We start from the raw sequence: 25,415 nt of genomic DNA on the forward strand, positions 1-25,415 counted from the left end.
AACAGTGACCTTATTGATAACAAGTAAAATTAGCAAACAGAACTGCTGATTCTGTAGTCAGTTGGGATCAATGAGAAAATGTTGACAAAATCATATATTTTTAAAGTCAAGAATATGTGATCATAAATAATAATAATAAACATAAATCATAAAAATAAAAAACAAAAATATATAATATACTAGATTTTAGAAAAAAACATACATTTCAAAAAGTCAGAGAAATACAAGAAATGAAACTCTTTTAGAGGATCTATTGAGTCATAAGATATGTTGGTGAAAACACTAGTAATTCATCAGTATTCCTCAAAAGGAAGACTGTACTTGTATTTTCTCTTCATTGTTTTACCTATTCATATGTTATTCATTTCAGGGCAAATTTCACTTTGTTCTATTTTTCTTTATCTCTCTATTCTAACTTAAATGCACTTTTCCCATTAAAAATCACCTTTGATATTTCAAGTGCATTTAGCTCATCTGTCCTAAAATACCTAATAATTTTCATCTATTATCCATTCTACTAAATAAATGTTTATTCATGCAATGAATGGTTTGCTTGTTTGTTTTTTGCCTAAAATGTTCCAGGTTTTTTGCTAGGCACTCAGCATACAGCAGACATGGTCATCATATGGTCCATGTTTTTGCCACATAAAACATCTACCATGCTGTCATGGGGCTTACCCTTTGCTTGGGAAAGGAAACCTTAAACCTATAACTAAAATCAACATTTAGTGAGAATTACAAGAGAAGGCTTACTTATGGGAATTTACAAAGAACTCATCAAAATCAACACCCCCAAAACAAATAAATTCAGTTAAGAAATGAGCAGAAGACATGATCAGACATTTCTCCAAAGAAGACACACAAAGGGCTAACAGACATATGAAAAAATGCTCAATGCCACTCATCATCAAGGAACTAGAAATCAAAACCACAACAAGATACTACCTCATATCTGTCAGAATGCTAAAATTAACAATAGATGTTGGCGAGGATGCAGAGAAAGGGGCATCCTCTTACACTGTTGGTAGGAAGGCAAACTAGTGCAGCCACTATGGAAAACAGTATGTAGGTTCCTCAAAAAGTTAAAAATAGAATGAACTTATGAGCCAGCAATTGCACTACTGGTATTTATCCATAGGTTACAACAATGCTGTTTCAAAGGGGCACCTGCACCCGAATGTTTATAGCAGTATTATCAACAATAGCCAAATTGTGGAAAGAGCACAAATGCCCATGAACTGATGAACTGGTCAGAAAGAGGTCGTATATACACACAATGGAATATTACTAATGAAATCTTGCCATTTGCGGTGACATGGATGGAACTAGAATATACTATGCTAAGTGGAATAAGTCAGTCAGAGAGAGACAGATATCATATGATTTCACTCACATGTGGAATTTAAGAAATAAAACAGATGAACATAGGGGAAGGGAAGGAAAAATAAAATAAGACAGAAACAGAGAGGGAGGCAAACCATAAGACTCTTAACTATAGAGAACAAAAGGAGTTGTTAGAGAGGAGGTGGGTGGGGAGATGGGTAAATGGGGTAATGGGCATTACGGAAGGCACTTGTTGGGATGAGCACTGGGTATTATATGTAAGTGATGAATCATTCTACTCCTGAAACCAATAGTATACCATATGTTAACTAACTTAAATTTAAATTTTAAAAAAAAGAGAGAGGTCCTTGGGAACCTAAAGAAATTCCACTTTATCTATGCAAGGAAGCAAAAAGAATAAGCTGACATTGAAGTGAAAAGTAAAGAATGATGTAGTGATGCAGTGTTAGACAACCAAAGAATAAGGGTGAGTGTGCATGGCCAGGCTGGTCAGCGGAGTGAGGAGGCCCAGAGAGAAGAACATCATGCCCTCTAAAAACCTACAGAAACCCCAGTAGCTGGGGTAGAGCAGAGAATGTACGAGATGAAGACTAGAAAGTACTGAGACTGGAGCTGAGCTGAGATGAGGACACGAGGTCCTCTTAATGACCCAAGGAAACTGAATTTTATCCAAGGCCAATGGGAAGACATTAAAGGATTTTATGAAGAAGAATATCATATTCATATCTGTATTTTATGAATATCATTTTCTTATGAATGAATTTTTTTTTGTGGCTTACTCATGAGATTTCGTAGAGTCTTCAACTATCCTGAATGATTCTCTAGAGGAAGAACAGCATCATGCCTATCTTTCTATCCCCAACTCAAACACTTGAGTTCCTGACATTTGGTACATTTTTGCCAGATTGTCTAGCTCCAGATACTTTCATCACCCAAAAAGAAAGACAAAAATTGAACAAATACTCCTCAAGAGGTAGACAAGTAGAAGGAGGGTGATCAGAAATTTCTAATATTATAAAACACAAATTTATTTTCAGGTAAGTGGATCAGTTATTTTTTTTAATCAATAAGCTAGAATGTTTCTATTGAAGCAATCTAAAATACTTCGAGCTATGAAAGGAAGTAGATTAAGGTTTTAGATAATAGCTGTGTTCAAACATTTTACCAGGTGCTTGTCATCTGTTTATGCTTCAGCTATGCAAATCCAGTGGGCAGAAAAAGAAATAATGATTAGAAACTTCAAAAAGAGATAAATAAGCAGAATATGAGAATTAACAAAACAACTTCTAAAATTTTGATTTTTTAATAATAGGAATTGAACCTTTCAATCAAAATTATACAAGACATGTTAAACTTTGTGGAAACTTGAACAAGGTGAACTGATTTTCATTTTCATTGTTAAGCTATTGTTACAGAGTTAATTTACCTATCAAAATAGAAAACTCTAGAGTTAAACATTAAAAACAAAGTCACTAAGATCAAAACTAATGTAGCATATTCCAAATTATCTTCAGCTCAATTTTTTGAATCTGTTACATTCCTCTGTAGCTCAGTTAGTCTGTGTCCTGCCAGGAAACATAAACAACATCAAATAGAGGGAATTTGATACCATGGGTTGGTTAAATAGATGATGATGTTGGAAAGCTGAAATAGCAAAAGGGGAAATGGTAGAATAATCCAAAGATTAGTAACTGCAAGAAGCAGTTACCATTTTGATAGCTGAGGAAATAATAAAGGGAGAGATGATTTTACTAGAACAAAAGGGTTCAGCTTTTGCTAATTTTTATTATGGCAGCCTGCAGAAAATGCATGGATATACATTCTAAGGATGTATTTTGAAAGAATACAGACTGTATCATTGGATGGGGCCAAACTGTTGATATGGCTACACTTCTCAGAGCTTCTGGATTTAATACATTAAATCTGCTTTAATAATTTGTTTGCTTTGTTGACTGAAATCTAGGCCTAATGATTGCCAACACTTAGTGAGGCTGAAATATGAGTAATTTTCTAACATAATATAAAGGGGAAAAATCCAAAAGCTTCAGGAAATAGGAATATAGAACTACATGCATCCTGTGCCATCTGCTTTCTGATTATATAGCAAGAGAGGCCTGAGAGGACATTCTTCTCTAAGGCACTGGTAATACATGACTGAATGGAAAGGGAGGGCAGTATCACTGAAATGCACATCTGTATTCCTTTCTATACAGGTGAGGAAGATGGCAGAAGAGTCTTCATTGAGATAGGCTTTCTTTTTAGGGTAAGGATGAGGGATTCCAGAATGGTAGATGCTTGACAAAACACTTAGACATTAAAGGATGGGCACACACATTCAAAAATGTGCATTAGAAACAAAGAAGTAATAATGTTTTGAACCTCATAGATCTAGAGTTAAACATTAAAAACAAAGTCACTAAGATCAAAACTAATGTAGCATATTCCAAATTATCTTCAGCTCAATTTTTTGAATCTATTACATTCCTCTGTAGCTCAGTTAGTCTGTGTCCTGCCAGGAAACATAAACAACATCAAATAGAGGGAATTTGATACCATGGGAGGGCAGATTCCAATTAAATGCAGGATTCAGAGATTTCAATAGATTAGCAATCTATTAAAGTATCACTTGATCTATGTGACACAAATTTTGGATAAGGTGGAAACTACTTGAATCATCACAATGGATAGTCACAGCCTCTCACTCAGTTTTTAGTTTATTTGAAAGGGATGTCAGAGTTTCTTCCGATATATAAATTATAAATCTTCCTTTAAGCTTTCTCCAAAGGGTCTTGTAATCTTTTCTATGTTGTTACTGTATACCATGGAAAAGGAAGATTTAGTAGATTTCTAGACATTGATTCTGATTTTGGCACTAGTACCTATAATTTATAAATGGCATTATGGCCCATGGATTACACTGGGGGTTATGGAAGTTTGTTCAAAAAGGTAGTTTTGGCCCCAGTTCATCTCATACTGTGTTTAGTGGGTCTGCATAAATATCTTAGTTATGTAGACAGTTTCTAATAATATAGTTATATTTAGGAACAGAAAAAATACCCAAATTTGGTTCTCATTCTAATGGGGTAAATTATTATGGCAGGAAAAAACAAAACAAAACACCCACTACATGAAGCCTCTGAAAATGTCTCTAGAGAAAGCAATGCCACATCCCAGTGCTGTGGTCAAAGACTTCAGAAATGCAGGGCTAAGGGTTCCTATCAAAACTTTATTTAAACTGCTCTTTTGAAAAACAACAACAACAACAATAAAACAATAAATAAATAGCTCTTTTGCCCATGCTGTAGGTTAACGGATCTTAAGGAATGATTGTGGAGTAGTGTAAACTTTAAATAGGAAGTGACATAAATAGTAGCCACTTTTCCAGCTGAGGCAAGTTTTAGAAACAAGTCAATATAGCCTCTGAAATATACATGTGGTTATTGATCAAGCCTATATTTTTCTGATGAGGAATGCTATTGGTTGAATTGTGACCCCAATTTCATGTGTTGAACTCCTACCCCCCAGTACCTCGGGATGTGACTTTATTTGGAAGTAGGGTAGTTGTGCGTTTCGAGTAGAATGTGAGTAGAGTACGCCCCTAATCTGAGTGAGATCTTTATGAAAAGGGAAAATTTTGGCAAATGCAAGCATACAGGAAGAACAACATATGGGAATTGGAGTTTTGCGGCCACAAACCAAAGAATCAGAAACTCAGAGACAGCCTTGATTAGATGCTTCCCTAGCACCTTCAGAAGAGGCACAGCCCATCAGACTAGTGATCTCAAGTTCAAGCCTCCATAATTGTGAGATGATAATTTTCTGTTGTTTAAGTTGCCAAATTTGTGGTCCTTTATTATAGCAGCCCTAGGAATTTAACACAAGGTATCTTCCTCTTTCTCTCTCTCCATATATATACATATTTATGTGTATATACACACACATGTATATGTATAATAATATTTGTGTGTGTGTGTGTGTGTGTGTGTGTGTGAAGGGCCATAAAGTAAATATTTTAGGATTTTATAGGATATTTGGTCTGTAACAAAACTGCTCAATTTTGTTATTATAGCACAAAAGCAGTCACAGACAATACATAAATGAATAAGTATGGCAGTGTTCCAATAAAACTTAAGTGGAAAAAAAAAAGTAGCTGAGTTGTGGATTTAGTCTGATGGCTCTAATTTGTAGCCTTGTTCTAGACCACTATACAAGAGCTAGCGAAACATTTGTTCTCACCGGTAGCAGTAAGTATCTGCATAGACTTGCCTCGGGGCTATGTCAACCCTTTACTATATTCTAGTGTCCTTAGATCTTAGGCACCTTGTTATCCCACAGATGGTACTGGTTCACTACATTTCTGACATCATGGTCATTGAATCTAATGAGCAGAGGTATTAACTGCCTGGATCTCTTAGTACACTAAAGAGGAAAGGATAAAGCCTATTTCCTCATCCTCACTCCTATAATGATGGATGTGTTAGTTAACCTGATGTGGGGGGTTCTTTCACAATGTATATATACATCAAATCATTACATTGCATACTTTAAATATCTTACAGTTTTATCAGTAAAGCTTAAAAAATCCCACATAACAAATTTAAATAAGAAATTTAAATAAGAAAATTCTAAAGAGGGTATCAGTTGTACCATATAGCAAAGCTGGAAGACAAAAATGGAGATGCTTATATAAAACTTATTTTTGGATAAACTTTTTTTTAAAAATCTGTATTTATTTATTTTAGAGAGGGGATGGGGAAAGGGGGAGAGAAACTTAAGCAGACTCTGAACTGAGCATGGAGCCCAATGTAGGGCTCAATTTCACAACCCTGAGATCATGACCTGGGCAGAAACCAAAAGTCAGACGCTTAACTGACTACATGATCATGTGTCCTAATAACACAGATATTACTTTTTTTTCATTCTTTTTAATTTTTAAAAAGATTTTATTTATTTGACACAGAGAGAGAAAGCACAGTAGGCGGAGTGGCAGAGGGAGAAGCAGGCTCCCCACTGATCAGGGACCCCATTCAGGACTCGATCCCAGGTCTCTGGAATCACCAACTGAGCCAAAGGCAGATGCTGAACCAACTGAACCACCCAGGTGTCCTGAACACAGATATTATTAATGGAAGAAGTAGTTATTACTTCTAGGCTGACAGAACAACAAAAAAAGAAGGTTAGAGACCATATTGTAGAAACTGAGCACAGGAACTGATCATCATGCTAAGACACTGATCATTACAGCTAAGGAACACATCACATAGCCAGCGCTCAGATCTCCAAGAAAATCACAGCACTACTACTGGTTCTTAGACCAAAGCTCTCCTACAACAACAACAAAAGGATATGGTTGGCAGGTGTTAGAAGCTCTGAGAGCCATAACCATGACTGTTGCTAACAATGATCAAAGAAATGGAACTTGTGTTCTACAGCTAATATGATGCTAGGAAGTTTCTTCTCTTCCCATAAATTTTAATACCCAAGTGTCTCCATTGTTAGAATCATAAAAGAAGGCATCAGGCAATGTGCAAATTCAACCAGAGAATCACAAGAGCAGAGTCTAAAAGAGAGGCCTTAGGGCTCACCAAAAATAGATAAAGGTTAAGCATGCTAAATGTAATTGTTCTTTCAAATATTTTAACTCTAGATTATGATGTATATGGGAGCTTATATGGCATGTCTAAAGAAAATATACCTCTAGATTACTTTTTTGAGTATGCATAAATTCCATGGGAAAGAATAAAACTGTGAAGAACAAATACTAAATTTTTTTGGTTTTGTAGCTGGACAAAACATAAGAAAACAGAAGATATGCACTGTGACTTTTAGCTAGAAGTTTGCTTGGTGGACCAGCAAGAAAACATATTGACAGTGCAAAGGCATGGGAACGGTTTCTAATTTATCAGTTTGGAACAGGCACAGGAAAGAGATTTTCCATTAAATATGTCATTATTTTTGAGAAAATACAAAAATAAGTTTTGTAGAGTAACAATTCACTATGTTATCTGACATCAAGTCAGATGTATAACTAAAACATCAAAGTATAACTAAAACAACCTAATTGATATTCAGTAAGGAAGTAAGAATTTATCTATGTTGAGGGAAACTATCCACAAATTTATAGGTTCTACAGGATTATATAGAACTGTAGTTCAGGATAACTACAAAATAACATCCTATAATTTTATTGTAAATTATAAGTAACACTAACAATAACAACAACAAAAAAACAGAATGGATAACATGCTATTTAAAAAGCCATTTTAGAATGGTGTGTAGAAATAAAAGAAAAAAGTTTATTATCAACAACAATTATATATATTATACACAAACATATATATATATATCTTGTACCATCAAATTATATATATGTACTCATATTAACACAATTCACATATCTAAGAATTACTATATTAGTATAACAGCCAAAAGAAATAAATATGTGTGAAGGCAGTATTTTGTCAAAAATGCTATTTGCCTAACTCTTTTTATCGTATGTACCAGAATCTTGATTTTAAACATGAAGTATGTTTTGTCAGTTCATGCATCTATATTTGATATTTGGGGCATAGTTTCTTCAACACAGGATACTCCAAAAAATTATATTGATGAGAACTGAATTCTTGGTGAGGCATGATAACTATATACATTCTATCATATACCTAACTAAATGACAAATATATACATTATGACATACATATAGTTAGAGATACAGTTTTTAGTTTCTTTCTGATAAGTACCTTGAAATTTTCTGGGCCAGTTGGAACTAGCAATCAATGTTACATTTATCCCAGGCTACTTCTCCTTTTGTGTTTCATGCAAGTTCTTTGGATTCTTTCCAATGTGCCCAAAGTTTTTATTCCACCATATCCTCTTTATTGTGATAGCACCTTCTGTTCTTTGGGCTCTTATTACTTATTCTAAAGAAATGCTATGTGCTTTCTTTGGCACTTGCTCAGTGTTTGACTTTAATAGTGTTTTATTAGCACTTTTAGTTTCCTATATGACAGCCAGCAAAATGCTGGTTCTTGGTTTTATTTGTGATAACTGCACCTTGTGTCCCTGCTATACAACTCTGCTGACCCCTTGGTGCTGTGTCCTCTGCAATATCTCAAGTTGGAGGTGGGGAACATCTCAGAATCTTTCTTTTTGGAAGTCACATTTGATTAAAATAAGAACTGAACCCGAATTTCATAGAGGACACAGAGCAGTTAAATAAATAGGAACATCAAAGAAGAGACAATGGACAACATCCAAGGGCACTGGGAAAACATGAAGAATATACTTATATAGATGTGAAAAATCTTACTTATAAAATAAATCCTTTATTCAATAAGGATAAAAGTATACAGATAGAATTCTTCAGAATAAATTTAGTTCTTTACAAATAGCTACTCTGAATGCAAAACATTCATTCAGAATGGGAAATTTAGGCTCATTTGCCAAAATGAATCAATATGTAGAGGTCACAGTTTTGTGATCTATGGTCAGGATCTGGCCTGCTGACATATTTCGTCTGTCAAAAACAGTATTAAAATATGACTAACATTTAAAATAATTCACACCCCAATCTAGATTTCCGCTATATCATTTAGAATATATTTGGCTTTAACTGATGGAATGATTGACTAATAGTTTACCTGAAAATGTTCATTTCTCTCTCTCTCTCTCTCTCTCACACACACACACACACACACACCAGAATTAAGAGATCATTGATGTTGATTCAGTCACTCAGCAATATCAAGTCTAACTGGACCATGATGGGTGCTGCAGGTCTGGCTATCCCCTCCTATTTAAAGAAGGAAGGGGGATAAAGAGAAGATGCCAGCTATGCTGGCATTCTTTTTCAGGAAAGCAAAACTTTGCCACAGTTCCAGAAGCCAGTACAGTGGATTTACTCTCACTGTTCACCGTTGATTTATATGGCTATCTCTAGATGAAAGAACCCAGGAATAATGACTAGAGTTGAGCACTTGCTGCGCCCCCCACCCAAATCAAAATTTGAATTGCAAGGAAAAAGAGAAGAGTAGATTTAGGGTAGGTGGCATAAAATGTCAAACATGCCCATTTATTTCTGAAAGATAAGGAGAACTGGAAACACTGGCTCCATTCCTCCAATGGCATCAACTGACTCTAGCCAGAAGCATATTCTCTGTACCAGATGTCTCATTAATTTTATTGCTTCTGAGGCTCTTTTAGGATTTGTGATTATGGCCCCAGTACTGCAGGAGTAACCAGGGACTTGGCTATTTATTCTACAGCACATAAAATATAATGGTCATATTTAATGAATATGTGTAATTGTTCTTTGGGTGAACATTTTCTTCATTGTTTTCAGTCTCCCTTTACACTTTATTTAGTTCCCCTATAGGTTTCCCTTAGTCTTTTCTTTACATTACTTTCTTATATTTTAACCTTCTTTCTCTATTTCTTTTCTCCCCCAATTTTTGCCTTTTGCTTCTGACCAGATCCACTTTGTGCCACTTTCCTTTTCTTACCCTCTGTATTATCTTTCCATCTATCTGAATCTTAGTCTATTTTCTTCCCTTTTCTCACACATTCTGTGCTACTAACATATGGTTTTATTTTCACTATTAACTTCCAGAGCATTTTCTTTGTTTAGATGCTATATTTCATGGTTTTCCTGTTTGATTTTATAGCTTGTCATTTGTTTCCGTGTTTTTATTGCTGATTATTTTTCTCTATCATTTCAAGGTGAGAGGCTTTTGTTTGGGTTTCTCGTAATTTTCTTTACTCAATTGCTGTTTTTATCTCTAGTCAAAATTGACATAAACTTTATGTGTGAAGTGAGAATTTCAAATACTTAAATGCATTCTTTTACTAATAGGAGAATAACCAAATCGCCTGTAACTGTGTAAAAATATTCAATGTAAGTAAACTGAAGTTGAACACATCCATAATGAAAAATGTGATCTCAACACTGTATTTTTCATATACATGTAGACTCTTCATAGAAAAAGTCTTGAGAAAGTAAGCTGAGGACGATCATGGCAAGATAAAGACACTGAGAAAAGACGTAGATGGATGGTAGAATGATTAATGCTGTATCTACACAGTACAGGTGTTTGGTACTTGAGCAACTGGTCAGAAAACAAATTGAACATTTATTCTTCCTGACAAAGGGATTAAAAAATGTTGTTGATTATACCTTTGTAAATGAAGCTTTGAGTAAACTGCTGTCTTGATTGATTTCTTTGGTATTTGCTAACACTGCAACTGCATATTCTATTGGGAATTCTTCTATTTGTGTTTGTTTTCTGAAGATCTGAATTAACTCAAAGTTAATGGGATTAATAAAGACATTATGAAACAGTTGTGATAGTTTTATTAATAACTACACTGGAGGCTAACTAAACACAAAATATTTTAGAGACAATGACGGTGTTTGCATAAAACTTTCTCAATATTAAAATACCAGAGCTTAAAACAACATTTCACTAGAACTTGATGGGTAAAAAGTATCTTAGAGTGGGATCTAATTCTTCATCTACCACGATGCAACTCTGTTGCTCATTTGAAAGCAAAGAGCTAGGTTTATTCATTTAGATTTATTCAAACTAGATTTCATCATGCAATAGGCACTTCTTGAGTGTCTTCTACATACCAGGCATGATAGGGATATAAAGTTGAATAAAACAAAGACAGTTAATACACTGAAAGATCTGGCAATAGAGTATTAGAAGCAGTGGTGCAGATTATAGAGGGAGCAAACAGGATGCTCTCATAGAGAATTACATGAATGGTGGGAGCTTTTTTGGGACACACTGATCATAGAAAAACGCTGTGAAAAGGTACTACTTAGGATGAAATCTGAAAAGTGACAAGGGGTCAGTGGCATAAGGAACAGAAATAAGAATGTTACCAAAGAGTTCTAAGTATGGCAAATTATCTCAGGAAGAAAGAACTTGGCTTCTGCATTAACCTAAAAGAATTACCCATACAATGGGATCAAAATGAGTCAGAGGGACTGTGGTAAGTCAGGCAGGGGCTAGATCAGTTCGAAGGTTGGAATTTTATTCTAAGTGTAGTAGGAAGAGGACCAACAATGTGTATTTCAGACCTACAGTTTATGGTGATAGATGTATTTGTTTTGACCCTTTAAAACAAAATCATTCATTATTAAAACTTTCAAATATATTTTTTAAAGTTTAATAATCTCTTGTACATCTGCCACTCATATTGAACTATTAATGTTGTTGCTATAAAAACTTGTTCTTAGCCATTTGCTTGAACACTCAATAGACTACCACATATCATTTTTATGTACCTTTTTATTGGAAAGAAGTATGTGTCTTTAGTTTAATAAATACTTCTTGAGAGGCTATAGCGAATGGTATATTCATTTTTTGGTAAATGTAGCTATATAATAAGGGGGACTTTTTCTCTTGCATCACCAATAATGTATGATCCATGGTAAATACACAATGACTTTAAATATCTCAGATTCCAAAAATAAAAATAAGAAAGAAAAGAAAAAAGAAAAAGAAAAGGAAAAACTGAAAATAATCTGGGAAGACACCTTTTCTAGGACTTTAAAAGTCCTCCAAGACAGTGAGTTTATATCTGCTTCTCCAGGCTTCATATATAATAGCTTGAGGCAAGAGAAGCAATCATTGCTCATAAGCCACCAGTAGTAGGTTTGAGTATTTCTCCCCATATATAACAAGCAAATCAAATAAAGGGTAGGGAGAGGGAGAGCTTTAAGTAAACATTTTAGAGATTGAGAAACCTGCTGAGGAGTGCCTGGGTGGCTCAATCAGTTAAGCAGCTGCCTTTAGCTCAGGTCATGATCTCAAGGTCCTGGAATGGAGCTGCGCATCGGGCTCTCTACTCAGCAGCGAGCCTGCTTCTCCTTCTCCCTCTGCCTGCCCCTATGCCTACTTGTGCTCTCTTTCTGTCAAAGAAATAAATAGAATCTTAAGAAAGAAAAAAACAAAAGAAAAGTAACCTTCTGGGTGAGAATCACAGCAGCAAGAGGGTTTGGGGTGACCAGTTGAGCTGATGTTGGCTGTTAGAACTGCAGCCAGCATTGAGGAACTTGGGTGGCTCAGTGGGTTAAAGCCTCTGCCTTTGGCTCAGGTCATGATCCCAGGGACCTGGGATCCTGGGATCAAGCCCTGAATCAGGCTCTCTGCTCAGCAGGGAGTCGGCTTCCCTTCCTCCTCTCTGCCTGCTTCTCTACCTACCTGTGATCTCTGTCTGTCAAATAAATTTAAAAAATCTTAAAAAAAAAAAAGAATTGCAGCCACGGTAGATCTCTTTCCACCTTTGTACTACCAGAACCAGTAGACAGTGGCACCTGCAGCAGCCAGTTGATGTAGGGAAACAGTCAACCCAAGAGTAAGCTATGATGGCAAAGGAGAATACCTATTCTTTTTCTATCCCTACCTAACAGGTTTAAAGAGAAAAGAGTTGGAGTTAAATTGAATAACAGAGACTATTCGATGGGATTGGGAGGGAGACTATTCCAATGTATAAAAGAAGTCAGAAAGTTTTGGGATCTTCTGCCAAGTTATTTTAATCAGTCAGGTCCTAAGAGAAAAATGATGACACACTCATTTGGTATAATTTCTGGAGAATTTAATAAGATAATTAACAAGAGCATGGACAGGTTGTTTAAAAAAAAAAAAAAGACACCAGGAGAATATAGTAGTCTGGATTAATAACAGCAAAATGGTTCCTAACGTGAACGTTAAGGGTAGAGGAAAGGCATGGTCACTAGAACTCACAGGAGAATCTTATGGAGAGGCCACTTTAAGAGCAATGTGACTTTCAGTCAAAGGTGAGCTGGAAAACAAGTACATGAACCTTACTCTTATTCTCCTACCTCTGCTCTCCTACTTAGCTTCCCAGTATCCAGCCAGACTGGAAGCCAGAGGTCAAGAGCTATCACTCTTAAGTCTATATAAGTCAATTCTTTGAGAAGAGATCAGTAAGGCAAAGGTGGAGAATGGATGGAGAGATAGGAAGAACACACCTGGTAAACTATTAAAGAAAGGGAACTGAATGTTCAGTAGAGCATAGGTGAAGTAAGTGATTACAGGGGGAAAATAAATCTGGTCTCTAACTCACCAAGTGCAAACTAATACCTAGCTTTACCGGAATCATGGACTCTGAAACCTTATTACCTGGAGTTTAAAATAATTAGTTTCCAGAATGTCTTTCTTGTTTTAGATCTGATTTATAAGAGGAACAATTATTGTTAGGTTAAGAATAAATGATATAATTTAGCCAAATAAAGAAAAAATCTAAACTATCTGTAAGACACATATTGCAATAGAATTTTTAGAAAAGTAGTAAGCAACATGTAATAATAGTAGAAACAAAATTGCCTTTGTCATCAAAGAGAATTGGGTTTGATTCTTGGCTCTGTAATTTAATAGCTTGGCATCATCAAAGACACTTGTCCTTTTGGAGCCTCAATTTCTCCATTCATTAAATATTATTATTCATCTACAGGTTTTCTGTGTGGATTCAGTGGGACGTGATAACAATGAGTATATTATCATTTTGACCGACCTATAGTTCAGTTTTTAATATTCATATAAAGAATTCATATAAATAGGTTAAATAATTTTTAGAAAGATAGAAAATAAAGTTGGTATATGGAGGTAATACTGAACACACAATAATTGAGTACTTTGATTTGTCTTGTGTCTTTAAAAAAGTTGACCTTTCTGATTCTGCTCTGAAAGGATAAATGAATCATTATCTTCAGATACACACAGATATTTCAAGAAGGGATTTAATGTTCTAGAAATTATGTTTTAACAAAACTATCTGTGACCAATTAAGGTCATCATTTTCTAAGATCTCTGCACATTCTGTCCTTTAGAAGGAATAAGCTGATTAAAAAATATATATATATATCCTGAATGACAAAGTGAAAATCTGAGGCACTGGCAAGGGTGGCTCCAAACAAGATGTAGTTTCAGGGATTGGCAATGAGTTTCCTGGAGTAAAATTACCTAGGAAAGGTAAGTACAAAGCACTGGTGGCAATTCTTGAAGTAAGCACAGCCGAGGATTCTTGAAGAAGTATTATGTTGTGCTCATTCATATATGCCCTACCCTTAAAGCATGCAAAAATAATTGTAGTTCCCTAAATCTACCATGTTCTTTCTCACTTCCATCTTTTCAATTTCTTCCCATGTTAGAATGTCATACTTTGGGGCGCCTGGTGGCTCAGTGGGTTAAAGCCTCTGCCTGCAGCTCAGGTCATGATCCTAGGGTCCTGGGATCAAGCCCCACATTGGGCTCTCTGCTCGGCAGGGAGCCTGCTTCCTCCTCTCTCTATCTGCCTGCCTCTCTGCCTACTTGTGATCTGTCAAATAAATAAATAAATAAAATCTTAAAAAAAAAAAAAAAAAGAATGTCATACTTTTTCTGTCAGCTCCCCATCTGCTTGGATTAGTTACTGTTTTTCAGTCATGATATAGTCCCATGACTTGGCTTAGATAAGCCTTCATCTGAATAAAACATGGCCAGTCCTTATCAGCACATTGCCCTGTGTGTCTGCCAAATTTTAGTCATTTGCTTGTCCCAGAATATGTTTTTCCTAAATAAATGCCTGGATCGCTAAAAAAAAAAAAAAAAAAAAAAAAAGGATGAATATTAGAAACTTAGTAGTACACCGGTCATTAATGAAGAAATCGATAGATTCCAGTAAATCATAGATAGCTTGACGTGACCTCCTAAAAATGTGACTAAAGTTATTTCAAGCTGCTTAGTATAGCCCATATTTTCTTTACTCTGTGTTCTTTTCTATATTGGTATAATACACTTTAATTATTGTTTTAAAAATATGGATTATACTTAAATTTTTGAACGAATCTAGAAGAATTTCATACTTTTGACTGTAGAAGAAAAATATTAACTCATTTAGCAGGCTTTATGGTTTAGTCATCCCTGTATGGCCTACACCACATCTAGGACATGTTAAAAATAAATGTTTAGACATTAATGAGTAAGTTGATGCTGACTCATATTCTTTCTCTTCTGTGTAAGTTATTAGACACATATTATATAGGTATAATACTAGGGCAGACTTGAGATTCTAATGTTATTTGGGAAAAAACAAGAAAGTTTGTATTTTATATTATTCATTGAATTATTTATATAAGATACAAATAGAAGAGATTTGTTCACATAAAAATGATAAAGTGTGTGTTTAGGTTTTTTATTTAGTTATGTATTATTGTAATTACTACCTTTTAAGATGTATAAAATGGAACTATATTGCTTATATTCTGGATACACATTTTAGCAGTATATAGAACATTTTATTTTGTATAAGGTACTATTTGTATATTACGGTTCAAAAAATAATGCCTTCCCCACCAATAAAAGAAATCATTTATATGGAAAAGATTTGGGGTATTTCATAAATCACTCTATCATAATGGTTTCAGTGGTTATACAATGAGGGATGGATATAAGAATAGAGATGAAACTTGGTGACTCTCGCCCTGTCTGCATTTAAATGTTATTGCTGATGCATAAAAATAACACATTATAAAATGAGGAGAAAATAGAAGGAAACATCCATAAACCACTACTATAAAAAGAAAACAGAAAATGAGAATCCAAACTATTTCATTAATGAAAATCCTCCCAACTGTGAAGCAAAAGAAAATAACACCCTTATTCAAATTATATACCATTAAACAAAAAATAAGTTATGTAACATCTCCTCAGATCACAATTAAAATGGGTAGATATGGGGAAAAAAAAGAAAGAAAAGAAAAGAAAGGATGCTTAGGAATGTTAAAGAGTTTATGCAGTGAAGCAGCCATTGAATTTACTCAGAAGAATTTTACTTGCTTGAAGAATTTTTATATTCATGCTAGCCAAAGAAAGCATGAGACACTGAGGCTGACATTAACATTTAAGCCATGGTGCCTTACCAACTCTTGTTTCCTTCAGCACCCAGTGAATGATAACAATTTAATTTTTAAAATATTTCCTCATGATTTTTTTAAATCAAATTTGCTCATATATCAGAATAAAATTACCATTTCCTTAAGATTAGAAAAAAAAAAAAGGTACGATGAGAAAGAGTTATTAAAAATGCTACTCTCTTGGGGCACCTGGGTGGCTCAGTGGGTTAAGCCTCTGCCTGCAGCTCAGGTCATGATCTCAGGGTCCTGGGATGGAGCCCTACATTGGGATCTCTGCTGAGCAGGGAGCATGCTTTCCCCGCTCTCTCCCTGCCTTCGGCTCTGCCTATTTGTGATCTCTCTATCTCTGCCAAATAAATAAATAAAATCTTTTAAAAAGAAAATGCTACTTTTTTAGACTTACAGGACAGATAGAAACAAATATCCTGATATTACATCATTCAAGACACACATGGATTAATTTATAAAAATAATATTTTAGTCTTTCCCGGAGACATGATAGAGCATTCCCAAAATAATTTTTTCTTACATAAACATTACAAATCACTGACAAGAACTGGTTATAAGAGTTTCTTCTACTTTATTAATATCCTATAATAAGCTTTTGATTTCAAATATGAAAAAGCACCATGAAAACACACTATATCTTATCACATATATGCTCAATCACATTTATGTCAATATATCAAGAGTTTGGATAGATTTTCCAATAATCAAAATTCTAGAGTATAAGTGGATGTGATAATCCTTTAGATAGGGGTATTTGGGTGGCTCAGTTGGTGAAACAGTTGCCTTCAGCTCAGGTCATGATCCCAGGGTCCTGCTCAGTGGGAAGCTTGTTTCTCCTTCTCCCTCTCCCTCTGCCCCCCTGCTCCTGATCACTCGCTCTCTCTCAAATAAATAAATAAATAATCTTTTAAAAAAATCCTTTAGATCGACAGCTTACCTTGAGAAAGTGCTGGGTCTGATACTCTTCCTTGGGGACTGGACTTGCTGATAAGACCCAGGGTAAATTCAAGGTAACAGCTGTTCCTGACAAGAAAGTGAAAGAGTATCAAGACTCAGAACATGACAGGGGCACCTGGGTGGCTCAGCTGGTTAAGTGTCCTACTCCTGATTTCAGCTCAGTTCATGATCTCAGGGTTGTGGGATCAAGGCCCAATTTGGGACCCATGCTCACCTGGGAATCTGCTTGAAGTTCTTTCTCCCTCTTCCTCTGCACTCTCCTCCTGCCCCCCCCCCAATAGTCCCCTGGTCCTCTGCCCCCTGCCCCCCTGGCATGCACACACACTCTCTCTCTCTCAAATAAATAATCTTTTTTTTTAAGGTTTTATTTATTTATTTGACAGACAGAGATCACAAGTAGACAAAGAGGTAGGCAGAGGGGGAGTGGGGAAGCAGGCTCCTTGTTGAGCAGAGAGCCGGATGTGGGGCTTGATCCCAGGACCTTGGGATCATGACCTAAGCTGAAGGCAGAGGCTTTAACCCACTGAGTGACTCAGGCGCCCCTCAAATAAATAATCTTAAAAAAACAAACAAACAAAAAAAAAAAAAACCCGTTTGAACACCACAGATAAAACTCAAAATATTGTAACTCACAAAATAGTTTCATGATACTACTGACTTCCAAATGAACAATTTTGGAGACAATAATCTTTCGAGCATGATTAAAGAAATGGTGTCACCAAATTGGAGGCAAAGTGAGGTAAAAGGAAGAATAAAATAGAGAATAAGATAGTACTGGTTTTTACTTATTTTTCAAGATAAATCAAACAAGAAACAAGCTTAAAATATAATGATTAGGTAATATAATTTCCACTGTAAGAATATTAAATATTATTTTAAATATTAATATTAAATATAATAAATATTAAAGTATAATATTAAAAATATTCTGGATCTTTTGTCCATCACTACAGAGGGCTGGTTACATTCTTTGAGGCATTTACTAAAAACTGCATGACATGTCCTCAAGTGGCTGGGGGGAGTCAGAATTCCACCAACTTCCTACCTTCTGAAGAAAATAAAATGAAAATGTTCAAATGTTTTTTTAATCTGTGTGGACATAGTTCATGAGTTTTCTTACAGATTACAATATCCTTCACAGCTATAACAATGCTTTCTATTTTGAATGATTCTCTTTCTTTTAACAAGATGCTGTCAACTCTTAATATCTGTATTCTATTATTAGTTTATACCTTTAATACTGCTTCCAATCCCCTTAATTCTTTTTCAGATAAATGAGGTCTATATTAAAAGAACTGATGTGTTGACTTTGTAATATTTTGTACTATCTGCACTTTTTAAATTCATTCACTTTTTAAACTTAGCTTAGTGGTTGTTCAAGAAAAGTAAAAGCCAAATATCATCCTATAAACAGGCAAAATCATTCTTGACTTGAAAAGCAGTCCAAAGCTTTTAGCACGCACTCTGTAATTAATTCAGCTTATTCAATGTTTAAATAAACATCACACTTAATCTTGACTAATTTATAAGCATAAAAACAAATTTTATGCATGTTTAAACTTCTTAACAATAATATTTGTTCCTTTTCTAATTTTAGACAACGTGATTAATATAGGATTTAAGAAAGCAAAAATAATGTTTAATACATATTTTATCATCATAGTTCTCTCAAGATTAGGATTTGGGCAAATTTATTAATCTGTGAGCCATTATTAAAAATGTGTCCTTATTTCTGAAGAATAAATTCATCGAAAAGGGAACACGTGAATGTCAGATTTCTTTGTTTCACTTGATCAAGGTTTTCTAATGATTTATTTGTGTAATAAGTATTCAATGTTTATATATTTCTGCTTATGTGTTGGACTGAAACAGACATTTAAAAACTACTAAGAACCTTAGATTATGCTTGTCCAATTATGGTACAGTGATAAAACATTATCTTTGTGACCAAGATTATAATTTGTCTGTTTATTCCTAAATTACTACAATATTAAAAATTTGCCATTATTCAGTTTAATATTTTTCATCTCCTGAAAACTCATGAATTTCCTGTCTTATAAAATTACTACTTTAAAAGTTTGAATTGCTTTTTTTTTTAAGATTTTATTTATTTATTTGACAGAGAGACAGTGAGAGAGGGAATGTAAGCAGGGGGAGGGGCAGAGGGAGAGGAAGAAGCAGGCTCCCCGCTGAGCTCAGTGCCCTAGGTAAAACTGGATCCCAGGGTCCTGGGATCATGAGCTGAGTCAAAGGCAGACACTTAATTGACTGAGCCACCCAGGCACCCCAAATTTCTTTTTACATTGTAATTGTGTGGTTTAACAGTTTATCATTTCTTTTGAATTTGTCTATATTATAATGACCTGAAAAACATTTAAAAAGTAAATAAAGTCAAATACATATATTTTTGGTAGAGTACCATGCATTTTACAACAAAATAAATGTATCTAACTATTTTTGGTTTCAAATGTTATTTAAAATTTTACCATCCTATATTTACCAGCAAATAGCAAAATTAAGACAACTAAAACCCAGGCAGGACATTAATAATTATTCTATCATAGATAGATATAATTAGGGCACATAGATATATAAAAATATATAAAATGTGTATATGTATACAAACATAAAGATATCTACACATGTACACAAAAAGCATGTATATACATATTATACACACACACACATAAATACACATACATATTTAAGTAAATGAATATATATAGTCATAGTCATCCAAAGGAATATGAGGAAATTAAAAATTTAAACAAAGTAAAAGACAAGGTAATATAGAAACAATATGCAAATATGGGATAATGGATAAAAGCTTTCAAGAACTTCTGTTTACTTGACTAAACCACAAAATTCAGTTAAATATATTTAGTTTCACTATTTCTAGAGTTAGGGAAACATGTTAATATTTTGTCTTATTTTTTTCCTGGAGTCATCCTCTGTAATAACAATTCAGCAAGTGTTTTTATCTCAATTATTGTTATTATTACAAGTTATAATAAATGATCATCTTGATAAATGATTATTAAATGAGCCTCAAGAAAACTTCTGAGTATGTATCTCAAGTTATGAAGGGAATCTAGTAGCAGGTTTAACAGAGCCTTTTTCTGTTATTTTGTTATTTTATCTCTTGCACCAAGCACTGGTCCTGGCTTAGGTTGAGGGTAGGAGAATGAGTAAATCAGGAAACTTGCCAGACTGGACAGTAGAAGCTCTGCTTTGAGGACCTCGCTCGTGGTATAAGTAGGAAATTTTATTAAATATAAAATGAAATAATAAATATTTTCATAAAATGTATTTTATGAAATGAGTGAGTTGGAGAGGTTTCTCGTTGGCTGAAAGCAGTGCACTGCCATTAGAGCATGAGATAACTCTTTTCTTTTTCTTGAAAGCAGGAAATAAAATTCCTACCTGGAAAATGTCCTGTCTTTTCAAGGTAACAATTACCTTCCCAGCTTGTGAGGCAGAATGCAAGGAGTGGAATCTGTTTGAGAGCGCCCACTTCAGGCCTTTCCAACTCCTTTTTTTTTTTTTTTTTAAATAAAATATTTTATTTATTTATTTCACAGACAGAGATCACAGGTAGGCAGAGAAGCAGGCAGAGAGAGAGGAAGGGAAGCAGGTTCCCTGCTGAGCAGAGAGCCCAATGCGAGGCTCAATCCCAGGACCCTGAGATCATGACCTGAGCCAAAGGCAGAGGCTTTAACCCACTGAGCCACCCAGGCACCCCACTAACTCCATTTTAAATGAGATTTCCTTTATTCATTTTTACAGGAGTTATAATTATAAAAGCTCAGGAATGCATAAGTATATGTTGTGGGCAGTTTGGCATGTATATGAATGCAATATTAATTTGACATACATTTGTGAATTATTCACTACATTCCAGAAACAGCTTATATCACTAAGGATATATTAGTGAAAAATCAGATAAAACTTACTTCATATTCTTTACACTCTACTGAAATGTTTCCTGTTTATAAACTAAATTTCCTATTGCAAAAATAAAATGAACTAATTTAGGGTCACCTGGATGGTTCAGTTGGTTAAGCATCTGTCTTCAGCTCAGGTCATGATCTCCGGGCCCAGGACTGGGCCCTGGATGGGCCAGTGTTGGGCTCTCTGCTTGGTGGGCAGTCTGCTTCTCCCTCTCCCTCTGTCCCTGCCCCCCACCCCACCCTGCTCATGCTCTCTCTCTCTCTCAAATAAATAAAATCTTTGAAAAAATGAATGAATTTAAAGTAATTTCAATTTTGTCTTCATAGATACAGAAAGTAAGACAGTATTCCTTAATAGATTCTGTGTATCAGTATCTATATATTTATCTTATATAATCCTAAGAATAACCTTTTATACCAAGTACTATTTTTATTTTCATTTGGCTAGTTATGTTTTGTATGACGTACATTTTTGTTTTGTAGTACATTTTGTATGTATGTACATTTGTATGTATGTAGTACGTTTGTAGTACGTTTTGTAGTACGCTTTGTATGATGCATGAAGAGGTTAAGTAAGCTTGCCAAAGTCAGAAAATAAGTACTGAGGCTCAGATTAAAGCTCAGGGAGTCTGACATAATAATCAATAATTCCTCAAATAACTTGCTATAGAAATAGCCTCTCAGAGAACAAGATATGGTATTTATATACTTACCTGTTAATATGTTGCAGGGATATTTGTAACAGTAAAACAGGGGACAATTATGGGGATATAAACATTTAGACATAAAAAGAGACTGAAGGAGGGAAGCAATTTCATAGCTCATAGATGATAGAGGTATAATTAGTACCAAACACCCAATGAAAACACACTATAAGTTTCTGGCTGAGGAGTAGGATGAATTTGCTTATTTTGAAGTAAAATATCTGCTTTATCAGTTTTCTATTGATGCTGTAACAATCTACCACAGATTTAGTAGCCTAAAACCACACAGCTTATTCTCTTATAATTTTGAAAATCAGAAGTCTAAGCTTGATCAGCAGGGCTACAGCAGGGTTCTGGAGACCACAGAGATGAATTCATTTCCTTGTCTTTCCCAGGTTTTAATGTCTGATACATTCCTTAGCTCATAGCCTTCTACTTCCAGTAATTAAAGCTACACACGCTGGCCTTCCAACCTTCTGCTCTGTCTTCGTAACAACAACAACAAGTCCAGGACCATCTACCTTCATTGGTGGATTTCACCAAATGAAGAAGAATTAATACCAATTCTTCTCTGATCCGAAAAACAGAAGAGGGGCAAATACTTCTAAATTCATTCTGAGTTCAGCATTACCCTTATACTAAAGCCAGACAAAATGCAATAAAATAAAACTATGGACCAATATCCCTTATGAATTTGGATGTAAAAATCCTCAAAAAAGCATTAGTAAACCAAACTCTGCAGCACATTAAAAGATAATACCCAGAGGGATGCCTGGGTTGTTCAGTTGGTTAAGCAGATGCCTTCTGCTCAAGTCATAGTCCCAGGGTCCTGGGATTAAGCACCCCACCCCCCCAGACCCAGCATTGAGTTCCCTGCCAAGTAGGGAGTCTGCTCCTGCTCCTTCCTCTCTATTTGTCCCTCCACCCCCATGCTCTTTCTTACTGTTTCTTTCAAATAAATAAAATCTTTAAAGGACAGAAATAATACAGAAATAATTGTTTTGTTTTGTTTTACCCTAGAAATGCAAAGGAGGTTTAACAGGAAAATCAATGAATGTAAAACAACACATTTATAGTGTGAAGGAAAAAAAAATGATCATCTCAGTCGAACTAAACATTTGTGAATGAACATATATTACAGAATAAACATTTGAAAATCTAACACCGTCCATGATAAAAATGCTCAACAAATTAGGAATAGATGACTACAAAACACAGGTGAAAGTATGAAATAATACACAAATAAATAGGAAGGTATCTTGTGTTTATTTATTTGAACACTTATTATCATTAAAATGACAATATTCCTCAAAGTCATTACATATTGAATGTAAGCTCTACCAAAATCCCAGTGGCTATTTTGCAGAAATGGAAAAACTTATTTTCAAATCCACACAGGATTGTCAAAAGAAAGGAATAGAGTTGGAAGACTCACACTTTTCAAAATTTCAAAATTTACCACACAGTTGCAGTAATCAAAACATAAGGGTAGACATTGAGCGTCTAGTACTAAATCCATACATCTATAGTCAATTGATTCTCAACAGGGTGTCATGACCTTTCAATGGGGAAAGAAGAGTTTCTTTAACAAATGATGCTGGGACAACTGATCTTCACAAGCGAAAGATTGAAGTTGAACTCTGTGTTACACCATATACAAAATTTAACTCAAAAAGAATGAAAGACTTGAAAGGTGTTTAAACAAAAACTTCTAAATAAATGTTCATAGCAGCCCTAGTCACAATAGCTAAATGGTGGAAACTGAGTATATAGCAAATGATAAATGGATAAAGAAAATGTGGTACATCCATACAGTGGAATATTATTTACCCATAAAAGAGTGAAGATTAATACACGTTATATCATGAATAAACTTTGAAAATATCTTAAGTGAAAGAAGCCTGACACAAAATGCTACATACTTACTGCATGATTTATTTTAAACAAAATATTCAGAGTAGGAAAACTCAAAGGCCTAGAAAGCAGATTAATGTTTGCCTGGAATGTGGGGGTGGGGCAGGTGGTGGGAGAGAAAAGAGACTGCTTAATGGGTGTAGTTTCCTTTTGGGGTAATAAAACATATCTGGAATTAGACAGTAATGACAATTGTACAACTGAATTTCACACTTTAAAATGGTTAAAGTGGGAAATTTGTGTGCTTTACAGTTAAAAAAAATAATCACACACACTGAAAATCGACATCAGTGAAATTCACTCATACACCCATCTAACAAAAGTAACCTCCTCCAAATATTAAATATTTTAAAAACTCATTCACCAAATCAACAGCTTACTAACCACTATTTTAATGAAATTCTATTTATAATCCTCTTATCCACTAACCTCTTTGATATTTTTAGATGGGGACCATCGTTATCAGTCCATTAATACCTTTTTCTTGGGACAAAAAAGTTAAACAAGCATTTGAAACATAACAAAAACATTATATTCAGAATATTACCTCCTCAACAAAAAGAATATTTTCAGATATAATTTTGTCCCTACCTCATTTTCTTAACCTACTTACATTAATTCCTTGATTCCATTATGTTATTCATTGAAATATATATGGATTTTGTTTCTTTTCTCCTTAATCAGTTTGCCTGTGCCATAGGGAAGGCTCTTTCTCTCGTGCCAGGATGACCACATTCTTTTCTTGTTCTCTCGAAGTCCTTTCCACTTCAATATACTTAATACAGTTCTGCTAGATTAATCATCCCAAACTGGGTTTTCACAGATCTTTTCTCTGCTTTAAATTCTCTAATGACCCTCTGTGCCCTCATAATCAACTCTAAATTTAATTGTGTGATATTTCATGTAATTTGTTAAATTGCTGTTTTTACTTACACAACCTGTATTTTCTTGATCTTTTTTCATGAATTCTCACTTCATGATGGCTAGTCTAAACATAAGACTATGCACAGCAGGGTTAATCTCTGGAGTCCGAAGAAATATAACTGAGTTCATTTTAGGACTTACTATTTAGAAATCGGAATCACAAATTAACAGAATCAGTTTCCACACCTATAAAATAGAAATTAAAAAAAAAAAAAGTCTCCTTCCTATTTCCTACTGTTGTTGTGAAACAGCAGTGTATTACTGTATGTTAAACACAGTAAAAATATGAGTTGATATTAGTTTGTATTCATTGCTATGGTACTCAACCCTCAGCATAACATCAACTTTCCACCAAATCTTTTAAGGATAATTATGGCTCTGTTCTTTGTCTTTTTCTTTTCCCATCATGGTACATGCTTTGATTAAAGAATGGAATATTTATGAAAATGGACTTGATGTGAATGTTCCTCCGGTCAGTGGAGAAGGAACATTATTTTAATTCCTGACCATTAGCGTAATCATAGTCTGGTCTTCATATAGCCAATACAAAAGATAAATAATGTCAAAGCTTAGAAACAGCTCCTACAAAAATAGAATTATACTCTAAACACTTTCAGTACTTTTCATTAGATAAGCTGAGTAGTAATTTATTCTAAACTAGAGCATGTAGAAAATCTAACTTGTTGGCTG

This window comes from Mustela nigripes, chromosome 15, assembly GCF_022355385.1.
Source record: "Mustela nigripes isolate SB6536 chromosome 15, MUSNIG.SB6536, whole genome shotgun sequence".
Taxonomy (NCBI): domain Eukaryota; kingdom Metazoa; phylum Chordata; class Mammalia; order Carnivora; family Mustelidae; genus Mustela; species Mustela nigripes.